We start from the raw sequence: 24,405 nt of genomic DNA on the forward strand, positions 1-24,405 counted from the left end.
GTGCCTGCCACCCAGTCACCCCCACACACCCCCTGCCCTCATCCCCTTCCACCACCCCTAGTTCGTTTCCCAGAGTTAGGAATCTTCATGTTCTGTCTCCCTTTCTGATATTTACCACTTATTTTTTCTCCTTTCCCCTTTATTCCCTTTCACTATTATTTATATTCCCCAAATGAATGAGACCATACAATGTTTGTAAAGTTGAGTTTTCTTTGTCCCATTAAAGCTTTACAGATTTATTGTCTCTTTGTCTAAAATGTACAAAAACTGCCTGCCTTGGCAACTTCTTTAGTTCTCAATTTCGTTATTGGGTCTCTGTGCTCACGTAATAAAACTTTGGGTTTTTTCCTCATGTTAATCTACCTTATACAAATTTAACTATTAGACCAGTTGGAAGGCCTTGAAGGGTCATTGCAGAATTTTTCCTTCCTTCACCCTCAATAAAGCTGGAAAAAAAAAAAAAAAAAGCTATTGAAAGTCAGAGAACTGAAAAAACAAACTACAGTTTCTAAGTGGAGAGCAGTCAGGATATACAAAGAATCAGTGAAACAACTATAATTGATTTGAGATAGGTATACTAGGTATAAAATCTAGAGAATGAGATAAATAGAATGTAAGGCTGTTAAATATTTTTGTGTTATTCACCACTGCATTTCTAGCCCCTAGGATGGTTTTGCTCTGTAGTAGGAGCTCAATAAATATTTCTTGACTCAAGAAATAAATGGAATATGGGTTCATAACTTGAAGTGGTAGGCAGTATGGATCAATTGCAGCTCCTTAAACAGCAGAGTGGCAGGATGAAATGTGTTTAGAAAGCTTATTTTGGTGGTGGTTATGTGAGGTGACACTAGAGGAATAATCACATGGTACCGTTGACGGAGCCATTTCTATGGGAGATTGCTTGACTCAGCCATGTTTTGAACATCTCATCATCTATGCTTTCAAATGCAAGAAAATCCAACATTACAAATACTATCAATTGAATCAACCTGACAGTTATGCCTTATGATATCTTGCTGAGCTATCATAGCATTTGCATTATGCATAAGCAGTGAACCAAGAAGGAAAGGCTTTGTATCCACTACATTTGGCAGCAAAGCTATATAAAACAAATCCCTTCTACGTTTGTATTAAAGTTGACACCAGTATGCCTCTGCCTGCAGAAAACAGAGGGCTGAAAAAGAAAAGGTGTTTGCTCTCGAATTTTATTTTATTTATTTGTTTTTCCGTGTGTCTAGTTTTTTAATGAAGGATGCAGAATGATAAGCCGGGACTTCTCTCCAAGTTCACAACGTAATAAGAAAACAAGAGATACCACTTAACAGAGGTAAAGAATTCCAGGAGATAAATGTCCATGAATGTGTTTTCCAAAATACAGGTTCTGGTACAAATGTAACTAAATACTGATGTTGTGGTGTTTCCCTTATATCTGAAAGGGCTTTAAGAAATATGAAATCTTGGGCAGCCCTGGTGGCTCAGCAGTTTAGCACTGCCTTCAGCCCAGGGCCTGATCCTAGAGACCCAGGATCGAGTCCCACATCAGGCTCCCTGCGTGGAGCCTGCTTCTCCATCTGCCTGTGTCTCTGCCTCTCTCTCTATATATCTATCCTGAATAAATAAATAAAATCTTTTTAAAAATCATTTAAAAAAAGAAATATAAAATCTTGTTATTGGATAAACTGGTGGCACAGCTAGCCAAAGATCCTTTCCAGTGGCACCAAATTAACTTGCAGGGAGAGCAGAGGTAACTGCCAGGTAACTTTTAATCTGTGGAATTATCCAAAGTTTGAAATACCATGGGAAATCTTAGGAAGCCCAGCAATCAGTGAATGGGTTATCCATAATCCTGTGGGTCCTATACACTGTCACGCATGATGCTTCTCAGAGTGGCGGCATATGAGAAATTAACCATCATGCATCTTGGCCCTCTGTCTCGTATCTTCAATCATCCATGTCATAGGACATGGATAAGTAGTTGGGAAGTGTTAAACTCTGATAGTAAAACAAAATCAGAGGTAAGGCAAATGTTTAACCAGTTCCATTCAAACACAAGCTAATGAATAAAGAAATTTGGGTTCCAGGGGCCAAATATTCTGCATTCCTGAGAAATCTTAAACCTTTTCTCATTCTGGCGATTATTTTTACATTGCACTTTTCCACCACAAATTCAGTGGGTGTCTATTTTTCGATGTGAATTTATCACTGAAAGATCTGAATTGGGATACTAGAAGAAAATATTTTAAAAATCTCCATGCATGAAAAAGGAGCCACCTGTTCACTTTTTATGGTGGGGAACATTCTCATGGAGTTACTATGAGGCTAAGTCAGTCCACTTCATTTTTTGCTCTTTAACAGATTCTATGGGGCCATTGTACTCTTCAGGTTCAGGAAGCTCATTCAGTGGTATTGCAACATCCTCATATGGCAGCCTGTCTTCTTGGCAAGCGTCATCAATCAAATCCAAGATCCCTCCATGTCTCAGTACTGCACTGGCCATTCTTCTGCAGCTAATCTGGTCAGATCAGCACTGCCGAATGTTCTACCCTGCTCTTGAACTTTAGTCTTAAAATGAACAAAAATGAAACCAAGACAAATGACAAAAATAATAAAACAAATATTCTTCACTTTCATTATGAATATGCTTTTCAACATAGATTCTGATTTTGAAAACATCAAAAAGCAAGTGGCTTCATTATCAAATATAAGTTTCAATGATTAAGAAAAAGTTAATAATTACTTTCTACTTATTCTAGTTACATCTCATTTTCCTTTTGCTAAATAAGTGTGGAGTTGTGATAATTAAGATGTCCTGATTTTATTATCATTATTATAAGTAAAACTATTGTGAATACTATTATTATATTAGCAACAATTTATCTTTGTTACCATAATAATGTATAATAGCTCCATTATAAAATGAATATTAGTAATGCATTTCACTAACATTTGTATAAGTCTTTATTTTCACATTTATTATTTCAACTAGTCACAATAGGCAAGTATTTGGATGGTGCACATATTAGAATCTTTCTTTTATATTGGGGAATCTACTAATCAGAAATACTAGATAATGGCAGGTCACCCAGTCATTATAGAACTACAGTCTTTTATGTCCTACTTCTTTTCCTCCACCATGCTGCTATTCGTTCTGCTACTTTCTTCACTATGTAGTTCTTTTTTTCTTTAATCTCTGGCCAAAATTAAAATTTATCACCGAAATACAGAACTTGTCCAAATTCATGACCGACCTTTTGAGAATAAAACATTTTGTCTAAGCTCACAGGATGAAATGCTATTTTATTTTCAACTTGGTAATAAAAGAACCACATTAGATAATTTAATTATTATCCTGCATAAATGCATAAACTATAATATAGCCTCATCACTATTCTCACTCTTGTGATGGGGAAATTGAGAAGCAAAGAGGATCAACTGCATAATTTTCAGGAGGTTTTCTGGAAGCCATATTTTTAACCTACGTATGTCTCTAAGTCTTTGCATAGGTAGTTCTGTGCTTTCTAAATTATTAACAAATTGAGACAACTAATGTTCAATAAATAATGTGCTACTCTATAGAGAAGTTCCTTCCCTCTCTTCATCTATTTGAGTAATTAATATTGTTATCCAATATTGCTCCTAACACAAGGATTTCAAAAGATATTGGCTGCTATGCAATAGAATTGTCACTCGAGTATGAGTTTAATCACTACACAGTGGTAAAAAAAAATGACAAAAATTAGCTTCTACCCAAATAATAATTTCCCTTCCCTGAAATGACAGAAATAACATAAACATCTTGAGCTACATTATTAAATTATCATAAACAGAGTCATGTTAGAGATAGGGGAAAATCATTCTAAAGGCTTGAAATTACTCTAGCAAGAATTGACTAAAACCTCATTAAAGTAATTAACATAATTAAGAAAAAGTGTATTTCTTTAATGAGAACTCTGCTTGAATCTGGAAACATCAGGAAAGCATATTCTGCGCATTTTTAGGTAAGCACCAAGATATTTGTTGTCTGGTCTTAATAAGCGGAAAAATCCATATTTTGGATATGAATGAATCAGGTTATCTCAGTAGAATGATGCTTTTACACATTCAGATCACAGTGACTTTCCTTTTCTCTGATTCTGTGCTTACCAAACACATTTCTGATTATAATTTGACTTGTAGACTGGCACATGTACAGATAGCATCTTAGTCATATTTGGGCCTTTAGTATAGCGTGCTGAAGGGGAGAAAATGTGCTGATTTACCTTTAAGTTCGGGCATTAAACATCTGTCTCTGGGGGCCTGCTTAATATGAGCCTGCTCTCATGAGACAAATCTATTCTTAGAGTGTTGATACATCCAGTCCTTATGCTTCCCACAGCTAAGGAACTGACTCCAGGCAGCTGCAGTGAACTCTCAGATGATGAGGGCAGATCCTCATCCTGGAGAGAGCCAATGCCTTCCTGGCCACTCATGTGCCCAAAGCAACTTTTATTTTAACTTTAGTAACAAGCATTTGCTATGTTTTCAGAAATGTGATAATAGCTCCTGAGAATTCAGGGACACCTGTGTGGCTCAGTTGGTTAAGCGCCTGCCTTTGGCTCAGGTCCTGATTCCGGGGTCTTGGGATCTAGTCCCATATCAGGTTCCCCGCTCAGTAGGGAGTCTGCTTTTTCCTCTCCCTCAGCCTCCTCTGCTCACTGTGTGCACTCTCTTAAATAAATAAATAAAATAAGATAAAAATAGCTCCTGAGAATTCAGAGTTAGAAAATTTGAGCTTTTTTTCAAGGAATGTGAAACCTCATTTATGAAATAATATGATTCTTGTTCTAAGAAAGGCAATGACTGAGAAGTCTGAGTATGAAGGACCACACGGTGTTAAAATTATAATATCTTCATGACAGGAAGGGAGTGCCAATTCCTTTATTTTCCATCCATATGTGGGAGAAAAAGCTTTGCCCATTTTATTTCCATACAGTGTCCAGAGTGATAATTTTAAATCATATTTGGTAAGTCCTCTTAAAAACCCTTCAAAATGGCCTCTTCTATTCCACTTAGAACAAAATGCGTTAAGTATGGACTTGCATCTGTCTTTGCCTGTCTGCACCCACATCTCCCACTGCTCTAACCCTTTCTAACCACCCTCTGGTTAAAAGAAACTTTTTCTTGTCTTGGGTCAGGTTTCCTGGAAATAGACTCTGGAGACAGAGACATGTGCTTCAGAGGTTTATTGGAGCTGAAAGGAAGTAAAGGAAGCAAAAAGTTAGGCAAAAGAAGTTGAACAGGGATTCATTTAAAACCAAAGCCTAGGTTGGTCACACAGGGATCTCTACAACTTGAAAGGTTGATCCCATATTGAGAGTGATCCCATATTGAGACAAGGGGCGCAGGCTTGTGCCTCCATTCTGAGGGAGACATCTAGGTAGTGCCTCATAGTTCTGACTCTGGTTTTTCTGAACAGATGAACATCTTCCGTACGGAGGGGTTTTTCACATGTTTTTCTGTTCTTATGGTCTGGAATACTCCTTTCCTCCATCACCTTACCACTATTGTCTGGAAGTTTTGGATTATTTTTAGGGCATTTAAAAAGGTATAAATTCCTCAGAATGATTTTCTCTGATCCCTGAGTCTAAATTACTTCTTTCTTTTAAACTCTTTCATAGCAACCTATACTTTTTATATAGAGTATTTTTATATAAAATTAATAAAATGTGTAATTATATATTTCTTGTGTGGTTTTTGTGTTTAGTGTTGCTATTCTCCATTTGTTTTATATTGTAATCTTGAAGTGTATAGCTTTTGTCACATCTATAGAGTTAGCATGTAGCCCCAGTGACTTAAACATCACAGATGTGTAATAGATATCTTTAAATGAATGAATAAGTCACGGTCTTCTTTTCCCTAGACTCTGGTAAGTACTGACATTTCCCACTTACTATAATGATTAAAATTTAACTCCATTAATTTATCTTATTTATTGATGCTGTTTGTATTAGAATTGTCTCTGATATTCTAATACAGAAATTCTCAGATTTGGCTTGAACCAGAATCATCTGGAGGGCTTGTTATATAGCTCTGAAAGTTGGGTCCCACCTCCCCAATTCTGCTCCCATACATCTCACTTAGGGCTCTGTATTTTGTATTTACATAGATGTTGATGCTTCTGCTCCAGAAATGTCACTTTGAGAACATCGTCCCAGGGAAACTTTAAGATGAAACTTTTTTTTTTTTTTTTTTTTTTTTTGCGTAGAGTAATTTGGGAGATGCTTTTATCCTCATGAAGCCATTTTGTGGGATAGGACATGGTCAATAATATGCCAAACTCTATTTCAAATTTGAAGTTTTTTGACAAAGACATATGTAATGAAGTATAAAATTGTATCCATCAGATTATCAGAATTTAAAGTGAGTAAAGATATCAAAGTAAATGGAGAAAACACAACTCATTCTGTTTGCTAGAAAACAGGAGAAAAGCAAAGGAGATTGAATCACCAACATGACCATTTTTGCTGGTTGACCAGCATTGCCTGCTGATGGGAATGTAAATTCCAAATGCAGCTTTTGGTAAGGAGATGATGTACAGATAGAAGTGAATGGAGAGAGAGTCACATCATAAATAAATGACCTTTTGATAAAAGGGAGTGGGAATCACTTATCAATCATTGTAGATTAAGACACATATATCTAGACAGAATTCAGGGAAGCTTTCTATGTACTGAATTGAATCAGATCTGGGTTTCTATTGCTTTTATGAACACTGGTATTTTCATAAATAGATATGTATACTTGACAATCCCACCAGTCAACAATTCAAGATATGCTAACACACTGAACAATCAAGAACAATCAATGAGTCATATTCCATTGTATACATAAATCACATCTTCTTTAATGAGTCAAAAAAAATAAAATAAATTAAAAATATATCTTGAAACAAAAGACAAAAAGGATACACAGCCAAAATTTATGGGATTCAGTAAAAACAGTTTGAAAATGGAATTTTACAGCAGTAATTAAGGAGAAAAAAAAATCTTAACTATACAATTCAAGGAACCACATAAAAAAGAGCAAACTAAGCCCAAAGTTAGTAGTAGGAAGGAAATAGCATAACAGTGAAATAAGTGAAATAAAAACCAAAAGCAAAATAGGAAAGATCAATGAAATTAAGAACTTATTTTTTAAAATGATAACATAGTTCATTCTTTAGCTAGATTTATCAGGAAAAAGAGAGAGGATTTGAATAAATTGAATTATAAATGAAAGAAGAGCCATTATGACTAACACAGATACAGAGGATCATAAGAGACTACTATGCACAATTATATATCCAAACTGAATAACTAGAAAAAATGGATTAATTCCTAGAAACATACAACCTATCAAGACTGAATCATAAAAATATAGAAAGTCTCAACACATCAAATACTAGTAAGGAGACTGAATCAGCAGTCAAGAATGTTCCAATTGAGAAAAGCTCAGGACTAGATGGTTTCATTTCTTTACAAAAGAAGAATGAATACCAGTTTTGAGCAAGAACAAAGCTGGAAGTATCACACTTCCTGATTTCAAACTATATTACAAAGCTATAGTGATCAAAATAGTATAGAATTGACATAAAGACAGACTTGTAGATAAATGGAACATAATAGAGTCCAGAAATAAATCAAAATATGTTTGATTAATTATAGACAGAAGAGCCAAGAATACACAATGGAGAAAGGATAGTCTCTTCAATAAATAGTGTTGGAAAAATTGGATAGTGATATGTAGAAAAAAACAAAAAACAAAACTGGACCCCTATCTTACACTATATGGACACAAAAATCCATTCAAAATGGATTAAAGGCTTGAACATGGGATCCCTGGGTGGCGCAGCGGTTTGGTGCCTGCCTTTGGCCCAGGGCGTGATCCTGGAGACCCGGGATCGAATCCCACGTCAGGCTCCTGGTGCATGGAGCCTGCTTCTCCCTCTGCCTATGTCTCTGCCTCTCTCTCTCTCTCTCTCTCTCTCTCTGTGACTATCATAAATAAATAAAACTTAAAAAAAATAGTTTCAAAAAAAAAAAGGCTTGAACATAAGATCTAGAACCATAAAACTCCTGGAACCATAGAAGAAAACACAGGAAATAAGTACCTTCACATTAGTCTTGGCAATTTTTTGTATATGATGCCAAAAACAAAGGCAACAAAATGAAGAATAAACAAGTTGGACTCCATCAACTAAAAGCCTTCCTCTAAGCAAACAGAACAGTCAACAAATGAAAAGACAAGCTTAAAAATGGGCAAAAAAAATTTGCTACCTACACCTTTGATAAGGGATTACTATCCAATGTATAGGGAACTCATACAACTTAACAGCAAACAAAACAAAAACCCAGTTTAAAAATGAGCAAAGGGGACCCCTGGGTGGCTTAGCAGTTGAGCGTCTGCCTTCTGCTCAGGGCATGATCTCGGGGTCCTAGGATGGAGTCCTGAATTGGGCTCCCTACAGGGATACTGCTTCTCCCTCTGCCTATATCCCTGCCCCTTTCTCTGTGTCTCTCATGAATAAATAAGTAAATTCTTATAAAATAAATAAAATAATAAAATAAAATAAAATAATAAAATAAAATAATAAAATAAAATAAAATAAAATATCAATTGTCACATGGTAGCTTGGTTTCATAAATCAGAAACTGGAGTGTAGAAGATGGCATTCTCCTTTAATACAGGAGCAGTTCCTGATAGAGACTCCTGATGTTTAATTAAGAGGCTCTGAACTTTACTCCATTTCCAACTGACCTCATATTGAAATCAACATCTCAGTTGGTTTCAAAATTGTTTCCCAAGGTAAAAACTGAATTATTGAAAAGAAATGTGCATTACACATTGTTACCTTAGAATAAGTACTCTGCCTACCACCATGAAAATGTTTGATATTCTTCAAGCTTCTAACAACAAAGAAGTCAAATTTGTTTCAAAGTAGGGATAAAAACTAATGCAACTGTATAAAGTAGTATTTCCAATTTTTGTAAAATTGTGTAAATCTCAGTCTGAGGGCCAGAGTAGATTGATAAGATATGTCCAAACAATAAGATGGGGGTGGCAGGGGGGAAATCCTCTTTCCTCTACCTTTTTTAAAATTTAGACCTTCAGTGGATTGAATGATGCCCATCTATGTTGAGGAGGGCAATCTACTGATACATACTGATTCAAATGCTGATCTCATCAAGAAACTCCCTCACAGGCACACTGAGAAATAACTTTTAATCTGGGAACCTCGTAGCCTGTCAAATTGACACATAAAATTAACCATCACAGCTAAGAAACCATAAAAATTATTTATTAAATATATAAAAAGCCTCAATCAGAAATCTAAGCTAAATCCAAGTCATTTCTCTCCTTGTAAATTTTTGCAATCCTCAGTTAATTCTGAACATTAGTCTTGACACTACCCACATACAAATAACCCTTCCTATTTAGATAGGGCATTGGCTATATGCCTCATTCCAGAGTTTTCTTTTGAAAATCTGAATTCATCAGAGAAGTACCCTGCCTGTCCACAGTTGACTCTCAGGTTTCTTTAAATGTTCTTCAAGCTGGGGGTGCCTGGGTAGCTCAGTGTGGAGCCTTTCTCCCTTCCCATGTCTCCCCCATCCTACCCCTAGCTTGCATGAATACACATGCTTGCACTTATTCTCTCTCTCTCTCTCTCTCTCTCAAATAAATAAATAAATAAATATTTTTTTTTTTTTTTTAAGAGAGAGAACCATGAGAAACTAACAAAATAGGATAGTCTATTATTTTGGTACATGCTAAACATGTCTGAGAGTATTGTGGCATGTTAAGATTACAACTATACTTTTTAGCTCCATTTCCAGAGAACACGTGCATTACTTGGCAACATATAAAATGTTTAAGTACAGGTAAATATTTCATCTTTCCATGTTTTCACTTAACATATTGTAATATTTTCTACTAGACACAGCTAAATATTCTTCTGAAATATCAATGATGTATTCCTAATAATGAATAATTGCTAATTAACAAATAAACACAAATCTTACGACACGTCGAAGGTTATAGTGTGGGGAAATGAGCTAGGAAACAAAAAGCAAATAAATAAAATCCATTAGCAAATTAATGTGCTGAACTAAAAAAATAAAGGGTTATGCTGACTTAGATGATGCTTTCATAAAAAGTCTTATTTAACTTGCTAGGATTTAAACTGATCATTGAAAGATAGAAAAATACAGAGGGAGATTATAGCAGACCAAGGGAACCATGCATGGGACAACAGTACTAGGCTGAAAAAAAGCAATGTGTCTTCATACCCCACAAGCAATGTGAACAAGGTGGCAGTTATTGCAGGGCGAGGTTGCTCAGGGCAGGTAACACTGGTGTTAGAGGCAGCAGTGAGAGATTTTTATTTTATCTAAGAGTAACAGGAAGCCATTGAAATGGGAAGGCAGAAATATGACCATGTCCAACCCATATTTTGTTTGTTACAAAGGAAGAGATCTCTCACTTCAAGGAAACTATAGTTGAAAGATTCCCATACTAGACGAGGTATAAAATAAAACTCTCAAAAGCACCTCAGGAAGTAAAGAATAAGCATGTAGAATTTTAGAATACACTTTATCTTCAGGGCACCAAAAGCAAACGACAACTGTTCCAGTCATGTAGGATTTTTCTCTTGTGCCTCTCTTCTTTACTACTTGTTCAAGCTTTAGAGCGGCCAGATTCAGCCTGTGAACAGGGAAGGAGGAGTGAAAGAACCAATTACAGAAACAGGCCTAATCTGCAAGTGGAGAAAAGCTTTCAATAGGATGAGAATTTTTTAAATTTTTTATTCTTATTTTTAACTTTGTTTTCAGAGAGATACAGTGTATAAGTGGGGGTGGGGAGGGGCAAGAGGGAGGGAGAGAGAGAATCCTAACTAGGCTCCAGCTCAGCCTGGAGCCTGATTTGGGGCTCTATCTCATGATCCTGAGATCATGATCTGAGATGAAATCAAAAGTGGATGCTTAACCAACTAAGCCTAGCTTATAGGTGCCCTGAGAATGGATTTTAATTTTATTTATTTATTTTTAAAGATTTTCTTTATTTATTTGAGAGAGAGCATGAGCAGGGAGAGGGATAGAGGGAGAGAGAGAGGCAGACTTCCCACTGAGCAGGGAGCCAAATGTGGGGCTCCATCCCAGGACCCCAGGATCACAACCTGAGCCGATGGTAGATGCTCAACCGACTGAACCATCCAGGCCCCCTGAAATTTTTACTTCTAAAAAAATATTAGAGAGATGTAATTTCCACTTATCTATGAGTGACAATAAAGCAATGGACCTGTAATTGAGTTTATTCTGGAAAGTGCATAGCTAGATATCAGAGATAACAATGAAAATCATTTTTGCCTACCTGTAAATCGAGCCTACCTGTATGCTGAAAGTGCAGAAAAGAATTGGTCATTTCCCAAATTGGAATTTAAATAACTTTTTACATCATCTAAGCATGAGCAAGTTTTCTTTGAACCCTGCCTAGGCTTGGTATGTTTGTAGAATGTGAGTGTCACATAAGTCCACCAGGACCTAAGCCATTCTTTGTCAACATTTTGCTGCATCGCCAGTGCTTTGAGGAATTCCTGGAACACAGTATGTTAGTTAAAATTGAATCAACCTGAGCAGACTACATAGAACTGGCTTATTCCTATCATCCTCAGAAATTTTCAAAATGAAATCCTCTTACCGTGTAGTTGCATTTGATGGTGAAAAAATATAACTGAAATCCTTTAGAGAAGAAATCCATACAAACTCCCATCTAAAATATTTTAAGACAACATGATTATTTTGGCAAAACAGAGAAAAACCGCTTTATCAGGGATTTATTCAGACGTCTTCTGGGAAGAATGCTATTTATGATTTTATAGAACATGTCAACTTACAAAAACCGCAGTCCTATCTTTGAAGATCTAAGAATTGGTCTAATGGGAGTATTAAGATGGTCTTTAACTCCTTGGTTGGGAATCCATCCCCGTCCCTTGGGGGAAAAAACTTTGTATGATACCGTGGAGCATGTAAGCATGTTCAAGTCAGTCGTAGGCTCTGGAGTCTAAGGATTCAGTAATTCAATGGGAGAGCTGTGAGCTTCTCTGGCAAATGGCAAGGTAAGTCCATTGGATGGAGGGTCCTCTGTAAAAATTAGTCTTTAAGGCAGCGAAATCAAAGCAGGCAAGCCAATTAAATGACAGTGCCTAATATCACAAGGGTGCAACGTGGTGACTGTGGTTCACAATTGTGCACAGCCCAGGCCCAGCCTTGGAGCGCGTAGAGCTGCTAAGTAAAATGGAAAAAGGCTTTTCACTAAACCTTTGTGAGTCTTTGGTGCTGTGAGCAATCCTTTTGTGCTCAAGTGGAAGAACCAGGTTCTCAAGGGAGAAAGCCCTGCCTTTTCACTTTTGCGTCAAATAGAACATGGCTTTTGTACAAAAAACACTGCTCCAATCTATACTGAAGGACTCCAGAACATTGGTAGTAACAGGAGTGTTCAGAGCAGTTTGGCCATTGTTGAGAGATTCAGCATGGTCCAGAGGAAGCCAAACAGATGAGTGGAGAAAGTTATTTGTGGCAGAAGTCAGAGTAGCTGTATCTCTTGGGTTATTGCTGTATCCCAAAAAGGAAACCACACGTGGCATTTATGGAATATTCAATGGAAGAGGCCAAAGGGAGAGATTGCAGAAGAAAATGAGCTGCAAACATGCGATAGTTGTTGGGGATATCTGAGAAATGCCAAATGCATTTAGATTGGGACTTCATGGAGATTGCTATGGTAGGTGGTGGCTAAAAGAGCAACTGAAATACAGGTTTCAGCTTACACTGATAGGTATATCACTTGGAATATACAATTTATTTTTTTTACATATATGGTTTCCTCTTGATACCCTTATCTCAATGAATGACACCATCAGCTGCCATATTCCCCAACAGACAATCAGAAAACTGATAGTCATTGTTAAGTTAAGCTCCACGCCCAGTGCTAACACCAGATACTATAGATCCTACCTACTAAAATGTCTTGGCAAATGCTCTCATTTAAGCCTTTGTTAATTCCTGTGTGCATTGCAATTCAACACAATTTTGAATAGCTTTTTTGCCTCTCTTTCCTCTATCATGCTCCAGTGAGATCATTGTGAAAAACCAATTGTCAATAATTTTGGTCCCTTCCTCAAATCCTTGAAGATCTTTCTAATAATTTCAATAAAAATTTCAAATTCTCAACATATTACCAGAACTCGGACTGCCTGCCTGGGTGACTCAGCGGTTGAGCATCTGTCCTAGGCTCAGGGTATGATCCTGGTTCCATCCCACATTGGGCCCCTGTAGTCGAGGAGCCTGCTTCTCCCTCTATGTCTCTGCCTCTCTCTGTGTCTCTCATGAATAAATAAATAAAATCCTTAAAAAAATTATAGACATTCTTTCAAGAACTAGATCCTGCCTATCTTTTATAGAATGCCCCAACACACATAATTTTCCAAATGTGCTTCTTTCTTATTTAATAATTTATATAAACTGGTCACCTGTGTTCAGTTATCAAGCATACACATACCTGCATCCTTCAATTTTTAGCTTAAATATCTATACCTCTAAGAAAGTTCCATCTTTTTATCCTCATCCATAATAATAGCAAGACACTTTCAATTATAAGTAGAAACATGAACTAGTTTTAAAAAACAGATTGGAGTTGAATGCAGAGCTCAAGTTTTAAGGAACTTGTTTCTCTATCTTTTTGGCACAGCTCGCTTCTGCCCAGTTACTTCCATGGATTAATTTAGGGAATTAAAATTGTCATCAGAAGGGTCCTCCTCTGGATCTCTTGTCATTGCTGGTCTCTGGTTTCATTCTACAGACTAGGAAAAAAAAGAGGCATTGCACAAATGTTTGATAAATAAATAAGTGCTAAAATCATAGCATCTGCACCATGTTCCTCTCTTAAATTGTACTTAATTGGGATCTGACTTTCCATTTGAGTTTTGTCTTCTATTGAACAATGGAAAGAACTAATTTTGTACTTGTTAAAATCACTTATTGTATGAATTATATATTGCATTCAACATAATCAATTTCATCATTTTTAACAGTGGCTTTCCCCAGAGACAAACATCTTTACAGACCCTAATATTAAAAATGTTCCTTTTATTAATCTCAGGACATCAGGATTGGAAAATATGCATATTGCCACTTAATTTACATGATGTATTGTATATTAGAAATAGCTTTTTTGTTTCTTTGTCAGTATCTATTTTGAATAACTTTAAAAAAGAACATGAGACTAGCCAAAGCCGCATCATTTTTTTTGATTATATGATAGGAAAAAAGCTTGTGCATTAACAATTATTGAGTACATTTAAATCATTATTCATTTATGGAATAGCATTAATTTTTGAATAGTGTGGCACCACATATGAATGATTCAAGGCAAAGCAGAGTCTCTTGAAATCATTTAGTTCCTCCACATTATATCAATCTGACATTCATTGTTGTCACCCACAGATATTTCTCAATCTGAAAAAAAAGCCATTATCAGTCAAATAACTGGATGAGTAAAACAAATAAGATGATAATTTTAGTAAGTCTAAAGTATTAAATTCTCAGAAGGCTAACAAAATGATTTATAGCTATTTCAAGGCTATTAGTTATGTAAATTCCAAAACACCTTTAAATTAATTTTTAAAACAATAGATAATTTTCAATTATTTTTCCCATTCATTTCACAACAAATTATATTTTCATTTTTTAATGTCTCATTTACTTTAATGCAAACAAGTCTTTTACCAACAAAAAAGTTTTTCTCAAAATATAAGGACATTTTGGACCACTTGAGTGGCTCAATCAGTTAAGCTCCCAACTCTTGATTTTGGCTCAGGTCATCACCTAAGGGTTGTGACATTGAGCCCCAAGTGGGGTTCTGAGCTCATGGGGAGTGTGCTTGAGATTCTCTCTCTTCCTCTCCCACTTTTCCTCCACCCCCCCTCAAAAAATAAACAAATCCGGGGATCCCTGGGTGGCTCAGCGGTTTGGCGCCTGCCTTTGGTCCAGGGCGCAATCCTGGGATCCCGGGATGGAGTCCCACGTCGGGCTCCCAGAATGGGGCCAGCTTCTCCCTCTGCCTGTGTCTCTGCTTCTCTCTCTCTCTCTCTCTCTCTCTCTCTCTATATATATATATATATATATATATATATACCATTAATGAATAAATAAAATCTTTTAAAAAATAAATAAATCCTTAAAAATATATATAAGAACATTTATTATCTGTTAAACGAAAAAATGCTAAACATGTTTAATATATTTGCTGGGTCAGATTGTAATCACTGGTCCATCCATTTGTGTAATGTACCTTTACTAAACAAGAACTAAATTATACTGTTAAACGTTGGGCTATGTAGTTGATATAAATTTAATATCTATCGAGTATGTATAATAGTTACTTGCAGTAACACTTATCTAATTTTCTGATGATTATGAGAAAATAATAGGTATTCATTAATATATTTAAAAAGCAGTCCAATGTAATGGATTAATTAAGAGTTTGTTTCCAGAATTCTGAAGACAAAATATTCTCTTCCTGTTATCCTTGTGCAAGACATCAAGATGTTCTGTACTTTATTCATCTGTCAAACTAGAATGGTAATAATGATACCTAACTCTAAGATTATTGTGAAAAATAAGTTTTAATATTGGTATATTTTTCTGTTACTATACACAGTGAGAATAGATAAGGTAAATATTTTCTAAGTATCAAAAGAAGAAAATGTGGGGCATTCTTTACAATTGCAAATGTCTAAAACACTAAGCAATTGTCTTATTTAGTATGAATTATTTAACAGAGTAGATGGTTCCTACAGTCTCATTTTAAACTTCAATATAAAATTGAAATTAAGGAGCACCTGGTGGCTCAGTTGATTAAGCACCCAGCTCTTGATCTTGGCCCAGGTCGTGACCTCAGGGCTGTGACATCGAGCCCTGTGCTGGGCATGGAGCCTCCTGAAGATTTTCTCTCTCCCTCTCCCTTTGTAGCTGCCTTCCCTTCCTCTCTGAAAATAAAAATTAACATTAAAATAAATGAATAAAAATGAAATTAAAATATTTCCAAAATTAATTTTAAGTTTTCAGAATCAAATGAGTGACATTTTTCAAAATTGTATTTATAGTTTTAAATATTTCCCCCCAAGAGTCACTGACAATTCACTAGTATCTGAATCTCCTTGGGAATTCTGGTTTGGGATTAAGATGATATTAAGCCATGTCCTTGACCACCCAGTGTTAAAGAACTCTGTGGGACACATGACTAAGAAGAAAAAAAAACAAAAAACAAAAACAAAAACAGGCAAGCCACCTATAGAATTATAGATTTATGTAGGACAATGTGAAAACTGCTTTTATGTAGTCTGGAGAAGCTTCTGTATTAAAAAAAGCTATGACTCTGTTACATATGTGGACTAATTAGGACAAAAAGTGGCTCAAATTAAATGTACACAGGTTTGGCTTCAGGCTTTATATTGGACAGTGAAGAAATTGTTATTAGAGGCAGAAAGAGCAGTAATTTATATTACTCAGTGCTAAAACATTTTTTAAAAAGTATCACTTGTGATAATTTGGAAGGCAGGCAACATTCTTGAATAAGCTTTTAACTATACTCAAGGAGACTGGGAAACGAGATATAAGGAGTGCTTCTAAGTTGCCATGGGTATCATTTGACATAGTGTTACTAGAAAGAAATGAACTTCGAAAATAATTGTGAGAAAATATAAAAGGAAATTAAGATAAAAGGAAATTAGGAGGATTCTAGAAATTACAGAAATATAGAAAGTTGGAAGGTGAACTGATTCCTCTCTCATCCAGTAATAGATAAAACTGAGATCTCTGAGCAAGAAAGGTCAATTTAATTTGTAGAAAAGATGTTTGAATCATTTAAGCTTGAGCTTAATAGATCTCTTCTATTGTACAGAATGGTTCAATTAAAAACAGACTAAAGCAATGGCTCTTCCGTATTAGCTCACAGGTTTCTTCAGGGTCCACAGAGGTGCTGAGGTCAGCAAGCATGATAACCAAGGCACCAACAGGCGTGACTTCTCCCAGTCCCATTAAAACCGCCCTCCTCAGTCTCAGGCTCGTTCAGGACTTCATAACCTCCTACTTGGATCCCAAAGATCCTACAAGCCACCTTTATCTGTGGACGGCTGCCAAATTATTGTTGCCATGGGGCATATGAGAATGGGGCCTCCAATATCACCATCTGGCTGATGTCCTGATTATATTGTTCAAAATCATTTTCTTCATCATTCTAAAGGAGGATTATATATATCCACCCTTTAATATCAAGCTTGGGCATGTGACTTGCTTCAGTTAAGAAAAGGTAAGCAGGGATGACCTATATTACTTCAATGCAGAAATGTTAAAGGCCAACGTATAGCTTACCACAGTCTTCTTTCTTTTCCCAAGATTGACAGTGTTTAAGAGACGGTTCCTATTTTTAGCTTGGGTCCTGGAGTGAACATAAATGACAAAAGCCATTGCATATTTTTTTTTCATTCTTTTTGAATGAACTTAACCTTGAACTTAACCTTAGTTAACTGCCACTCAGGGAAAACAGCCTATATTGCCCACTTTACATGAAGCCTAAGTCCTAATCTTACATAGTTTCTGTCTCATATGATGAGATAAATCCATATCACAATAGCCAAAGAGAAGAACCAGATGAAAATAAGTAGATGTTTGCCAATCCAGGTTTCTTAAGGTTACACTCTAGAAAATGTGGCCAAATCTGTGAAATTGTACATGATCACCCAGTATTGATCTTTACCATAAATATGGCTTCAGATAACACGGAGAAGAGAAATGCCATATAAGCCATACTCATCATTAATAATCTAAAGTACAGGCTTTCCATATAAATACCAGTATAGTGTCACCAAACAAACTCTTTTCTACATTTTGGATGTTAAAATTACCAATATTCAAGCTTTGTAATTTTAATGTAGTTCTAATTGTGAAAAGCATCTTCTGTTGGCTACTTGATCAAAGTCAGTGGTGCTCTCAATAAAAACCCTTAGCACCAACAAATACCAGAGTTTAATTAAGTGGCTTATAAATACACAGATGCTCACTATCAAGGCCTCATGGGTTCTTTTTCCTCCTCTATACTCCCTTTGGTAGAGATTTCTTCTGTCTGCACACTTTGCTACCATTATTCAAGATCTCCATATTTTTGTACTGGCACTTAACACTCTCTGAAGTCTGTATACATATATATTTTTCCTTATTAGCTCTGATAGGAGGAATCCACCACAAAATGCTAAGTATATTTCCTTTATTCGACCCTTGATAGTGGAAGGTATGGATGGTACAATTCATAAACATTGATCTTTACTGTTATATAGTCAAATCGAGAAATCCAGGAGAACGTGAAAAATTGTCCTTAATTTTAGAGTTGATTTAAAAGTTTAAGACCTTGGATAGTCTATAGTTGGTAAATACAGTCATGGGTCTTCACCATACTCAAATGAATTGGCATAAGACCTTGGTTCTAATAGAGAAAATAATGACTTACATTTATAAAAGATTGATAATGGATGTATCCTCAATCTCTTGCCTCATCTGTTTGTGGATTTTCATGACACTGAGGTAGGCAAAGTGACACAATAGAACTCTGAGCCAGTGAGTCCTATGAGGTAGCGAGCCACCTTCTATAAGCCACTTACTCCTTCTGCATTGAAGTGGAATTGAGAAATAAACTTTAATTATTAAGTTACTAGTGGCCATTGGAATTTTGGAATTGTTTAGAAATCAGCATTCTCTGATTAATACAATGCTAGAAACTGTTCTTAAAGTACTGTATCTGTTATCACAATTACTGCTCATGGCAATCAAATGAAGTTAGAGGCCCCATCTGCAGATAAGGAGACCAAAACAAAAAGAAGTTAAGTTTTCTGAAGTGCTGGAGACGATCAGTGGCAAAATTGGAATGTGAACTCAAGAAGTTTGTTTCCAGATCCAGCTTTCTTAAATATTACACCATCTCTTGAGGTTTTCCCAAAAGACCAACTCTTGTAACTGTCTGGGGAATTTCTATTTAGGACACTTTCTTCCTTTTACTCTCCCTTGTAGTCCATCAATCACTTTCACCACTCCATTTCCTTTGCCGTGTGCCACGTCATTTGCTAATTGGTCACAGGCATTCTGCTCTGTCAGATTCCAATGTTGGATGAAGCTGAGGCAAGACAGGAAAGACTGGAAATTCTTTAGAGGCAGAAAAACAATCTCAACATCACATTTCTTAAGCAGGTCAGGAATTTATAACACTCACTTGGCATAGTTTCCAAATTTTTTTTCTCTGTATCTTTCAATATGTAAAGGTGAGATTTACCATAATCTCTTTCCCTCATTAAAGGAACGTATACAAAGTTAATTAATTTCTGGTTCACTTGAGAAGCTTTCCCTCATTACCATTCCAGACCAAAATGCAGTCAGTTGCCTGTGTCTGGCTAATTATTACTCTAATCCTCACCCCTAGTTATTGGTTTGCTGATGGACACTTGAAACCAAATGGACCAATCTATATTCCTGGAACATTTGCCAAACAACTACTTTCAGAAAAGATCTGTAAGAACGATAGAGGAATTGTTCTTCCTACCACTGTTAGTCTTGCTGGTGATGATGCAGAGAGTTTTCCTGAGAACAACACTAACAAGGAATCTAGAAACGAAGATCAATGACCTGGAATCAAGATATATCTGAAGCTGTCCACATCTCCTTAGAATTCCAGCAGGTTAACATCTACTTGGTAATATTTGCTAGACATCCACTATATTCATAGCTTGATATTGAAGTATCAAAGGTCAATACCCTGAATCTAATGCTGGGAGAACACAATCTTAGACCTTGATGGTAGAACTCTTCTCTTTGTAGGAACACACAATTTTGCTTTTTCCTACCTTTCAAATTTTTTTCAGGATGGTAAATTCCCAAAAGTTCTTTTAAAAAAAATATTTATTTATTCATGAGAGATACAGAGAGAGGCAGAGACATAGGCAGAGGGAGAAGCAGGCTCTCTGTGGGAGTTGCAGGACTCAATCCCAGACCCGGGGATTATGTCCTAAGCCGAAGACAGATGCTCAATCATTGAGCCACACAGGTGCCCCTCATTCTCAAAAGTTCCATTTCAAAATGAGTAGAAGAGGCACATTTCTGAAGTAGTAACAACAACGAAGCTAGCGAACTATCAATCTTTTGAGTTTGAATCCGGCAGGAATGGGAAATCTACCTACATTTTGACAGCATTAGATAGACAACTGCTCGATTTAGATTGACAAGTAGACATGTTTCCTTGGGCTAATGACAAAAAATATGATAAGCTTTTGCTTTGCTTGTTGTTTTTCTTTTGATTTTGCTTTTCTTGCTTCCTTTGCACTGTATTCTAGACTAAACTAGAAGTCATGTATTTTTTTTCTTGCTAATCAGACATTTCCAAAAAGTAAATGAAAATGGGGCAACACAGAAAGTTGAAAGGATTATTTATCTTTTGCTTTCAATGAGATGAGGTTTTATATATATATATATATATATATATATATATATATATATATAAAACCAGATGTTGGAGCTTCTCAGCTGTTTTGCAAACTCATAATAACCATGATAAACTATTATTAATATTATAGATTTTACCCACAACAAGACTATTGCCCATGCCAAGTCGTTGGCAGGCCCCAAATCATCTCTGGTTTCTACCTTTTCACTGGGGACAGTCCTTGTCAATTTTCTTATCAATAGAAGGAGAGAGACTTGAGATCATAGTAAGCTAATAATGTATCAATGTGCCCATAAACCAGTGCAGTTCCTTCTGCCCACAGCCTGCTATTTGTACAGAAGTAACCATTGCAGGAGCTGTGGCATCATACAGGATGGAATTCTTCTGCTCCTCCTTAAGCCAAACCTACTCAGAATGATTTATTGTTCTCTGTATACTTCCTCTCAGTGCTCCATGACTTAACAGATCTTACCATCACATGAAGACCTCTTTGGATCTATAGTGGTAGATCTGAGGAATGATCATGTGCATTCTGGAAGTTGACTTGCATGTTCCAAGTCAACATGCTACTTCCTCAGGGAACCTTTTATCTTCCAGCATATTTGTCATTTGGCCTCACTTACTTTTCTATCATATTTTTTAGTCTTTTATTTTGTGTCTTATATATTTTTGCTTATTATTTTACATGAAATATTTAACCCTTCCAAATAAAATGCTAGATATTTGAATGTATAAATCACATCTGAATTCTCTAATGTATCATTTGAATGCTTAAGACAGAGTTTAAATTAAGAATGATATGAAGGCAGGAAAGAGTAATTAGCTCATATAGTCCTTACATTACTGATGGGAACTTACAAAAGGAAGGTAAGTTTTAGTTGCATTTTGGTGTTCTTTTATTTTAATATCCATACTCAAGAAAACTATAGAACATTTCTTGACCATAGAAAGTTAAAATGTTGATACGAATATCTTTTTAAAGATTTATTTATTGAGGCACCTGTATGGCTTAGTCAGTTTTAAATGTGAAAATCCTGTTTTTGGCTTAGGTCATGATCTCCCGGTCCTGAGACTGAGCCCTAATTTGTGCTCTGTGCTCAGTGCCGAACCTGCTTCAGATTCTCTCTCCTCCCCTCCCCTCAAATAAATAAATCTTTTTAAAAGGATTTTATTTATTTGTTTGAGAGAGAGAGAGAGATAGTGCATGTGCACATATGTGTGCATGAGTGGGGAGGAGGGGCAGAAGGAGAGGGAGCAAATCTCAAGCAGATGCCCCACTGGGTATGGAGCAGACATGGGGCTTGATCTCATGACCCTAAGATCATGATCTGAGCTGAAATCAAGAGTCAGTTGCTTAGCAGACTGAGCCACTCAGGTGCCCAGATATGAATACTTTTTCAACCAAGTTAAAAAATGGATTGCACAAGTCAAACTTTAAAACGTTACCAAAGTTGCAACTGAAAATCTTCTATATCAATAATGATGTTTCTTATTTTATGATAAGAAAATTATTAACACAATGGTGTACTAACAAAGTCAATTCTAATGTTTGGTATCAATAGCTATAATAAAGTAAGATTTCATAAGGGGATAATTGAGAGTAAGTGAGAACCATCTGGACCAATATTTTTAACACTGCTCTCATTTCCTTCTTCAGTCTTCTGAAATCAATTTGAGATATTTTAGAGAAAGGAAGTGTGCAGCTATCTCATTTCCTTTCTACCAGCTCTTTCTTCCTCCCTAGTTCTACCAGTTTGATTAGAGATTTGGATTATTGTATCTTTGCTGTAATTAGGAGTATTACTTAAGGTTCTAATTTTGATGCACTCATCTGGTAGCAAAATTATGAAAGTAATTCTCCATGAGTCTTATTGTATTATTGCTAACTAGCTTTAGAAGAGCTTTTGAAAAATAATGTACTTCTTGTGGTATAATTGACTATTTCCATGATGATTGTTAAAAGGCACTCAGACTTGTACAAAATATTTTTATTAAACAATCACTACTTAAATGAAAATAAATAGAAGAAATAAATTCATGCAAATATAGTTCACTGAAATAAATTAAATTAATGTTTGATTTGATGAGCATATCCTGGAGACTGCTCAACACCAGAGGGGAGATAAATAAGAACTACAATATCCACAATATAATGTTTATTTGGAGAATGGATTGCTTTCTTCCTTTCCACACTCATTAAATCTATGTTAAGATTTTGAATGTTAATTTAATGTTGATTCTTTTATGTTGTAATACTCTTGTTAAAATATGCCCGTAATCATTGTTCAAGATATGGACTGGCTGATTTATTTTTAATTATCTTTACCATCTAGTTTTCAACACTACCAAAGATAGCATTTAATAAGATTAAAACATTCGAAGAATAAATATCCTTTTAAATTATCATATAAAACAATAACAGTTTTATTTGAAAAATCTTGATTTTCTGTTGAAGTATATTATCCATATTCAAAGCTTACATATAAGTATTCTGAAAAATTTAGTTAGAAACAAATAATTCTTGTCTAAGATAAGTCTTGATATGAGTCATTTGTCATTTGTGGGTTTTTTTATTAATAGGTTAGTTCATTTATCTCTTTGTATAATATTTTCACATAGCTTCCCCTCAAAATGATGAAATTATATTTCTTTAATTCTAAGTAACTCTTGTTTTCATAATTTGACATCTCTGAAATAAAAATGTGTTTAACAGTCAGGGCATTTTGCTATTATAATTAGTAGATTTTTTTTTTTCCTCAGTAGAACAAAATATATGGTCTTACAGGCGACAAAATCATTGTTCCAAAAAAATAAGGTAGTGTAAGCATTCAAACAAAAGCATAAAAATTTATTCTGAGATATTTCATCTTCCTTAGATTTAGCTATATAAGGGGATCCCTGGGTGGCTCAGCGGTTTGGTGCCTGCCTTCGGCCCAGGGCATGATCAGTCAAGTCCTGGGATCGAGTCCCACGTCAGGCTCCCTGCATGGAGCCTGCTTCTCCCTCTGCCTGTGTCTCTGCCTCTCTCTCTCTGTGTTTCCTCATGAATAAATGAATAAAATCTTTTAAAAAAAATTAGCTATATAAACTCTGAATTCAATGTTTTCCTTTAGTAAAATATGTTAATTAAGAAAAAAAGCATAAAACTAGAACTCTTACCTCTTGGCTTACTATTTTTTAAGGCGATGGGTGATATTTTCCCAAATAAGCTTCTTATTGGCTTGATTCTTAAAGGAATCCAGTACCTAGAAAAAGTGACATTATAAAAGAACATATAAATTGTGAACCCATTGTGAAGATATCAAATTTATTTTTTTGTTCTGAGCAATGCATATATTGTTCCATATAATTTTTCTCTTTCTATATGTGTCTTAAGAACATTTCATGCATACATGTACATAAATGTAAAATGCATGTATTATAAATGTAAAAGTGAAAGGCTCCTTGTAGAAAAAAAAATATGTGTTTTCTGTCATATTACCATTGGGACTGGGTTCCCCATTCTTGCCAACTGTAGTAGAAAAGCCTATCCAAGAAGCTCTTCAAGAGCAGATATTAATCAGAGCTCTTACTTGAGGTATATTTCCTCAAATTGACTATAGTGATTGGTTCTGGCCTAAAACGGTCCAACTATAGTGGAATTCTGGACATTGAACTTATTAATTATTGATAAATAACTGGAGAAAGAGAGCATCCCTTCCCACTGAAAATCAGTGTTAAAGGGAAACAGCATCTAGAGGTCTAGCAACCTTCTTGTTACCAGGAAACAAGAGCTTATTACTCTGGTGAAAATATATGGTTCCATGAAAAAATTTCCTCAATGGACATTTTAATTTTTTCAAAGTGAAA

At 35.6% G+C, this 24,405-nt stretch overlaps 1 long non-coding RNA gene and 1 pseudogene across 5 annotated transcripts in view; both read right to left on the bottom strand.

Moving 5' to 3' along the window:
- The window catches only part of LOC144302248 (uncharacterized), a 69,185-nt gene that overhangs the window by 38,777 nt on the left and 6,003 nt on the right, over window positions 1-24,405 (bottom strand). For 2 of the 5 annotated variants that reach the window (XR_013369084.1, XR_013369081.1), the window contains exons 3-6: window positions 23,716-23,801; window positions 18,577-18,732; window positions 17,445-17,511; window positions 15,914-16,060 (exon numbers count right to left, since the gene is read on the bottom strand). This is a non-coding gene — a long non-coding RNA (uncharacterized LOC144302248). Of the gene's footprint in view, window positions 1-13,742; window positions 13,874-14,241; window positions 14,529-15,913; window positions 16,061-17,444; window positions 17,512-18,576; window positions 18,733-23,715; window positions 23,802-24,405 lie in introns of those variants that run through there. The other 3 variants (XR_013369083.1, XR_013369082.1, XR_013369085.1) reach the window with 3 other exon arrangements.
- Window positions 2,312-2,508, bottom strand: LOC144302247 (anaphase-promoting complex subunit 13 pseudogene; annotated as a pseudogene).

The sequence above is a fragment of the Canis aureus genome, chromosome 31, assembly GCF_053574225.1.
Source record: "Canis aureus isolate CA01 chromosome 31, VMU_Caureus_v.1.0, whole genome shotgun sequence".
Lineage (NCBI taxonomy): Eukaryota > Metazoa > Chordata > Mammalia > Carnivora > Canidae > Canis > Canis aureus.